Source organism: Diadema antillarum, unplaced genomic scaffold (assembly GCF_040938485.1).
Source record: "Diadema antillarum isolate AM-2024a unplaced genomic scaffold, OU_Dant_1.0 scf00000029, whole genome shotgun sequence".
In the NCBI taxonomy this organism is placed as follows: domain Eukaryota; kingdom Metazoa; phylum Echinodermata; class Echinoidea; order Diadematoida; family Diadematidae; genus Diadema; species Diadema antillarum.
In genome coordinates, this window is record NW_027270918.1 from 822,641 (window position 1) to 831,098 (window position 8,458).

Consider the following 8,458-nt stretch of genomic DNA (forward strand, 5'->3'; position numbering starts at 1 on the left):
TTTCACATCAGCCCGATAAAAATCCAAGCTCGAGATATTTTTTAATGTCCCAAGTCAGAAAAATAGCGCGCTATTTCGAAACATCGGGCTGACGTGAAAACGCCTAATGAAATTTGCTTATTCAGGTATTTCGAATTCGTAAAAGGGGTACTAGTATTCAAATTAGCACGTGCTCTACATTCATTCTAATTCGCCACCACCGGTTGAGGTATTTCAGTCATTCAAGTTCGCGGATGGGTAGTCTAATTCCAAACCTATTCATTCAAATGTTGTGTTATTTCTATTTTGACAAGGTGAGAAAATTTAAGCACGTGTATTTAGATGTAACTTTTTGTTTTTAAGCAGTATAAAAAGGTATGATATCTTTGACACTTATAACTCGAGTTTGTTGTTCTGTAACGCCTCTCTTCTTTCATACACGTCATTATAGGCATACATGTATCAGTACTACAGATTCAAGTTCAGCTTGTTTTATTTCATCTCCAACAAATTGTCAATACAGTGAAACGGTTGAATATTCATACTAGTGACGCGAAATCAGTATACAACAGTGTAATTTTCAATTGTGATATGATAATGAAAGTTCATGTTATCTCCTTACATTCACGACAACACAAGTTAGATACAGGTGTACATCTCGAGAAGACATGTCATCTGAGAATAATTTTATAGAAGCAGTTGAAGATCATTACATCGACTACCTGGAAATGGCCGACACACTCGGAATAAAGCGCGGAATGAAAAAACAAAAACAAAAATAACGCACGCACTCTGCGCGATTACAAAAGTAATAGCAATGGGAAAAGAGAATTATCTAAAACTATCATCACAAGCAGAGCTTGACGTGGATGAGGCCCTATTAATGTATGATATATACACCATATCAATAAACTTACGCACGTAGTTAAACTAACTGTTATACAGCGCACATTCATAAAGAATAGAGGTCCAATGCTTGTTAAAAGAAAGACGCAGCAATATTGACTACAAAAGTGTATTTTGTGCAAGTGAAAGTGCAAGACAGTGTGAACGAACGGTGTGACGCGATGACTCGGAAAAAAAAAACAATACTCCAAAAACATGTATCTTCAAAATTTATCTTAAAGGGATAGTACAGTATTGGTGGAGATGAAAATTGGGCTTTTAAATTTTTGCAAAATACCAAGAAAACGCTTATGATAGTACAGAGCATACCATTTTAAGAGGAATTCAACGTTTATTTGATGAAAATCGGGTTTGGAATGACTGAAACATCCAAAAACAAAGTAAAACAAAGCGATCGTAATAAAGTGTGGGTCCCACACTTTACTAGAATTACTCTTTTTTGGATACCTCAGCCATTTCAAAACCAATATTCATCAAATAAACGTTGAATTCCTCATAGAATTACACGCTCTTTCATATTTCATAAGAGGTTTCTCATTAACCCGACGTGACGTGTGAAGTGTGTGACATTTCCTCAGGACAATCTCATATTTTTCGCAGTTATATTCTCCTTCCTATCGTTTTATATTGGAGACTCACATTCTAACATGACCATGGATTGATTGCTGAGTTGGAAATGTTTTAACATCTTGCATATATCGAGATATAGACGTCTTCTTATCCACGTCACGGTGTGCATTTACTGAACTCATTTCTACCTAGTCCCATACATACATTGTTCATCTGTGCGTTTCATTACCTCTTTGCATGGGACATCTATGCCTTCTGCCTTTTAATACTGGAACCGAGGATCACTGCTCTGTGACATTCACCATCAAGTTTTGCTCTGTAAGTTTACAGTAAATATACTGTGCATATATTTTGAACTTATCTATACACTTGTTTCTGTGCAAAATGGCGCAATGGTGAAATTCAAACCACTACGGACGAATAAGTGCCGGGGACAACCAGGCACCCCATCTTTCAAATTCAAATTCCCAAAAGGAATCACAACAGACAGTGTATCCTATTCTATAGATCTAATTTCGAAAGTGCATAACTCTGTGCCTGAAGAACTTTCTGCCACAGACTTCTACGCAGGAGAATTGGCACAGATATACCCCGATTTAAACTCTGAGATCTGCCGCCATTTTGCCTTGCAAATAACCTCATCGGATAGTGCCAATGACTCGCTTCACTCTTCACGGAACAGTTCAATTGTGAATCACATACCATCTGACAATGAAGAACAAAACACCTGCGAAATCTGTGCTCTTAAATGTAAGGGCATGGAACGCATTTGTATGAGGTGTAAAAGCCTACACTTTCGTGTCGACCAGCTGTGTATGGATGTGAAAAGAATTCAACATGCTGTCGATGCAATAGACGCTCCCTCTAATGCCAGATGCCCCACACCACCAAAGTCGAATCAAACATCTTCAAGAATGCACATACCTCCTGACAATGAACCCACACCTCCCGGTACAGCGAGAAGTCCGCGCCCAAACTCATCACCTCCTACCCAACAATCTACTCGACCCCCTCCACAACAATCTCGTCTAGCTACGCAACCACCCACATACTCCAACGCTCCACCCCCTCCTCCACAGCGACCACCTCCGCGTCATCAATACTGGCCTGTATACCGTCCTGACCCAACAAATGTGAGTCAACCTCGCCTTGATACCCAACAACCCATGTCTGGTTTTGCAATGTTCAATGTACCCCCTCCCAACTTCGCAGCCCCTCCATCACGACAACGCCCAACTCTTCAACAACCTGCAGCAACGACCCATTCATTCAATACGCGAGTCCGCCCTCCTCGATATACCCAGTTCACTCATCCGTCACACTATGGAATACCCCCCACCATCACGCCTAAACCCATGTTACGTCCATCCTTTGCTTCAGTAGTTCGCGGAACAAATAATGCTATGTCCCCCTATCCCAACGTCTGCGAACTGTGTGGTGAGCCTAATCATCGGGCGCGATCATGCCGTCATGGTATCCAACTTCAATGCAGACGTTGCTCTCAATACGGTCACAAAGCAAAAGTTTGCCCCTATTAGGTAGCTGGCCACGAAGAGTGTGCCAAAGACACAGAAGTAAGCTCAGTAAACCCTCCTGCTAATGTTTTGCCAAGAAATGAGTATTCGAAATGTTCTTCTATTATCACGTGTTAAAGGTTTAAAAATCGCTCATCTTAATGTCAGGAGCCTTATTGATAAGATTGATGAAATTCGATTATTACTGAACAGGATTCACTTTGATTTATTATGCTTATCTGAAACATGGCTTCACGAATTGATTAGTGATTATTTGATATCATTTGATGATTATGTACTTGTACGCAAAGATAGAGTAAAAAAAAGACGTGGTGGAGGAGTTTGTATATACATTCATAAAACGCTATCTTTCATTATAAGACAGGACCTTTTTTCAGACTCTCTGGAAGCTGTATGGATTGAATTGTTACAAACTAGGATGGAAAATTTAATCGTTGGTTGTGTATATAGACCACCTAATGCAGATAGGTTGTATTTTGATTGTTTTTTGGATATTCTTGAGAAAATAACAGATGAAAATAAAGAGAATGTGATTTTGGGAGATTTGAATTATGATTATAAGTTTGATGAAAATTTGTGTAATAATCCTATCAATTTGATTGAAAATTTGTTTTTGTTAACACAAATCGTTCACAAGCCGACGAGGGTAACAGATAAATCATCAAAGTGTTTAGATCATATACTTACCAGTTTCCCTCATAAACATACTGTCTGTAATGTAGCTAAGATTTCAATCAGCGATCATTATCTTATATATACATGTGTTGACATGAGGATAAGTACTGATAGGAAACATAAAGAAATTGTCTTCCGTGATTTTAATGCGTTTGATGAGATTAGGTTCTTGGATGATCTTAAGAGAGTTTTTTCAATGAATGATTTCACGGATGAGGCAGAAGGAGTTAATGAAAAATGGATAAAATGGAAAACTATATTTTTACAAGTATGTGATATGCACGCCCCTTTAAAAAGGGTAAGAGTTAAACAGAGATGTTGTCCATGGATCACTAAAGATATTGTAAAGCTGATTTATAAAAGAGACTATTTAAAGAAAAAATGTGAATCCCAACCTCTTTTTAAGAAGGAATATCAAAGAGTCAGAAACAGTATTACAAAACTTAGACGCAGTAGTAAAAAGAAGTATATGAATGTTATGTTAGATAAATGTAAAAATGACAGTAAGAGAGTGTGGAGAGAACTGAATAGAGTCACGGGTAGAAAACGTAAAGAAGATAACGTTCCGATGGAATTGACTGCCGATAAATTGAATGAATATTTTGTTAATGTCGGTAAACAAATAGTAGAAGGTGGTAAAAGTACTTTTCAATGGAATCATTCTGAATGTATTTATGAGTTTATTTTTGATTGTGTCTCTGTCGATAGCATTCGTAATTCTCTCATAAATCTTGGTAAAGATAGCAACCTTGACATTCTGAGTTTTGATTCTAAGTTGTTATGTATAGCTGCTCCTGTCATTTCTGAAACACTTTGTATTATATATAATAAGAGTTTGACTGATGGAATTGTTCCCACTGAATGGAAAAGGGCTAAAACGACGCCTTTATACAAGGGCAAAGGAAGTAAAAATGATCCTTCAAATTATAGACCAATTTCTGTCGCTTGTCATGTATCAAAAATTTTTGAAAAGCAGATCAAAGATCAGTTATTGGCATATCTTCAGCAAAATGATTTGATTAACATAGATCAAGCTGCATTCTTGCCCCATCACTCAACTAACACTTGTCTCCATCGAGCTGTTGATGATTGGTTGGAGTCTTTTAACGATCGTGAAGTAGTTGCAGCATGTTTCCTTGATATTTCTAAGTGTTTCGATACAATTGATCATACGTTATTATTGCATAAGATGGAATGTTATGGCATCAAGGGCAAACAATTGAAATGGTTTTCTGATTATTTAACTGGTAGGAGTCAAAATGTTTTTTGTCATGGTCATCTCTCAACATCTGAAAGTATTACGACAGGGGTACCACAAGGGAGTGTACTTGGGCCTATACTTTTCCTCATATTTATTAATGATATTTCCGAATCTGTATATTCATGTTCCTGTAATGTATTCGCAGATGATGTAGTAATTTATTGTTCGCACAAAGATACTGATAGAGTTACATCAATGTTGCAAAATGATCTGAACTCGATATATAGATGGTACAAGAGAAACAGATTAAGTATTAATTTAGATAAGACTAAGGTAATGTTATTAAGTCCACGGTGCTCCAAAAGTTTGAACATTTTTCTTGATGGAAAAAGGATTGAACAGGTTCATGATTTTAGGTATTTGGGTGTTATAATAGACGACCATCTTCATTGGGATGCACACGTACAAAATTTAGCCAAATCTATTTCTATGAAATTATTTATGTTACGAAAAATGAACCAATTTTTGGATAAAGATTCACTTAAACTTTTGTATACTGCAGTTGTTCAACCGTGTATTGATTATTCATGCTCCGTTTGGGGAAATTGCTCTGCTAAAAATAGAAATATTCTACATCGATTACAAAAGAGGGCAGCACGAATTATCACATCAAATTTTGATTACGAAACTGCAAATGGGAATGACATAATCAAGGTTTTGAATTTGCAAGCATTTGAAAATAGAAGGAATTATTTTTTGTCAACGCTCATGTATAAATGCATCCATGGACTTGCCCCCACCCGAATGTGCAATAATATTGAGATGATTTTTGACAGGCATGGGTTTAATACAAGAGCAGCTGATTCTTTGAATGTGGTACCACCTAAACCGAATGTAGAGTGTTTTAAAAGCTGTTTTAGATATGCAGGAGGAAAGGTATGGAACTCACTACCAAATGTTTTAAAGAAATCAAAGTCATTGTCAGCTTTTAAGTTGTTATATAAGGAAATGTATTTTCACTGATTTTATCAAACGCCCTGTTTTTACATAATATGTACCATATTATTTTTTGTCACACTGTGTTACCCACACTTGCCTGGTGCAAATTATGTGTGCATGAATACCTGAATGTGTGTTATGGGTATACATGCATTCGACTGTTTAGGTTAAACGGGCATGACTGCCAGATTGCATGTAATCTATTTATTAGTGTAGATTTTTACATAGAATTTCTATCTGCTTTTTATGATCGTGGACTTGTTGATTCAAGTCCTTTCTGGCAGAGTTTTTACATTCCTTTTGTACACCAAATGGTATGATTGTGTATATAATCTTGCATCATTTTATTCACTGTTTTAATTATATTCTTTTGTATCATATTGTTTCATTATATCATACTTAGACTGGTTACTACTGATTTCAATTTAACGTATTGCTCCTTTCAGCTCTGATTGCTTGTTTAATTGTAGTGGTTTTTATGCTTATATTTATATAACATGATTTTAGTATTTATATGGTTGGATTGTACAGGACCCTGATGTAAAACAGCATTCACTTGCTGATCTTGTTATCCTGTCAAAATATGTTGAAATAAATAAATAAATAAATAAATTATCTCACCAAAAAAAAAAATGTTAGAAACCTGAAATTAGGTCTCAACCAAAACTATATGATCCCTTTAAAGGAGACCTCCGGATGATTTTCAGATTTTTACATTTGAACAACTATAAATTAGTTATACAGCACGAGGACAGAGTTTCAGAATTTGTGATAATTGGGATGAAGAATAAGAATGTTTTCAAAGTTTAGAACAAATTGCAATGAACAAGAATTATGACATGGCAGAGTGACCATAAGAATGCAGGAGTTGGGACTCAAGGAAGCAGAACAAAAGAAGAAGGCATGCATAGATTATACACAGGTGAACTCGCAAGCAAACGGTATTGTAATGGAATTACACTGCTACATTTCTGAAATATGTGAACCTCATATGTCATCATCCTTGTTCAGTTTAATTTGTTTAAGTTTTTTCAAACTATTGTTTCTCTGCTCAAGAACCACAATAAATTCCACAAATCTATGGAGTTGTCGATTTATGTACTACATGATGTGAAATTATGAAAATCGTCTGAAATGTCCATTTAAGTGCAGTTTGCGCATCTGATACAACTATCAAACACTGGAACATGTGCAATTGTTTGATTTGATTTGATTAATTCTCTGAATGTCATCAATTTTCTGCAATTTCATTGACATTGTACACAATAGCAGTAGTATGAAACTTTTCAACATATTATCGTCATTTTCATCAATTATAAAATACATCTGTAATATAATCGCATGAGTTACATCCTAAAATACATACAGAACGATTGCCAAGGATAACCACAAAGATTGACTGTGTGGTAGCCGAAAGCGAATAACAATACAATTGTATTAAAGGGGATGGCTGCAGTGGGAATCAGGGGGAATGCTGGGGGATGATTGTTCCAATTATATATCTATTGTTGTGTGAAAATTGTTTGCTTCAGGATGGTCTCATATTCAAGTAATGTGCAATTTAATGTTTCCAGGTTAGCATGCCTGTAGTGACGGGGCATTAAACTGCACATTACTTGAATATGAGACCGTTCTGACGCAAATAATTTTCACACAGTAGATATGTAATGTACTCTTAAATGAATCCCACAAGAATTGGAACAATCATCCCCCAGCATTACCACTGATTCCCACAGATCAGTTACTAGTCATGCCCTTTAACATTACAGTATTTATGATACATTACAATATTTATGATAGATTCGGGATGATTCTCAAATGCTCACAGTAATCATGCGTTTACAAATACTTTAATTTGTGCAATATATTATACATGTATTATAACGCTTCATCTTCATCCACGCGAGTTTGAAATACTAGTAGGCCCCACGCTCGGCGACAGGTGTACCAGCAGATCCTATACGACACTATACCCCCTACCCATGTACTTTCTGACCTCTTGCATCTTCTTATCCAGAAAAGGCTGGTCGGGGGATAGCGATGACCAAAACAATCTCGATTTGACCACTGCGCCGTAATTCCGTGCCCTTGTCCAAGAAAAGACAACGCTCGGTGCACCATTCGGAAACTCTCGGATACTAATTGATCGTCTATTGTCACACTGTCCAATCAAAATTCTGCTTTCCGACCCAGCCCACGGAGTTTAGCGAATCAGAATGGCTCTCACGTACACACCCACTCTCGATGGCACGAATATCTAATCGGATCGCGGTGCCAACATAGCTCGTTCTGCGAACTCTGAACTCAATTCACAAAAAAATACATTTCGGTTTTAGTGCCTCTTTTCGACTCAACACCTCGCGTCCAGTTGAAGCTCCTTGTACAATCAATCTCGAATAGACAGGTTTGTTAAGCTGTGATAAACAATTTTGATTTCATCTGAAATATAACAAAATATCGTAAATGTAGTAGGGCATGTGGGCTCACTTCTCCAGGGATTGTTGTGTGATTTTACATTAATGAGGTTGTCACTTTTAATAGTTTCCCAAAGCATTTCATTTTCAAACTTCCGACAAGCTTTTGTTGAATGATA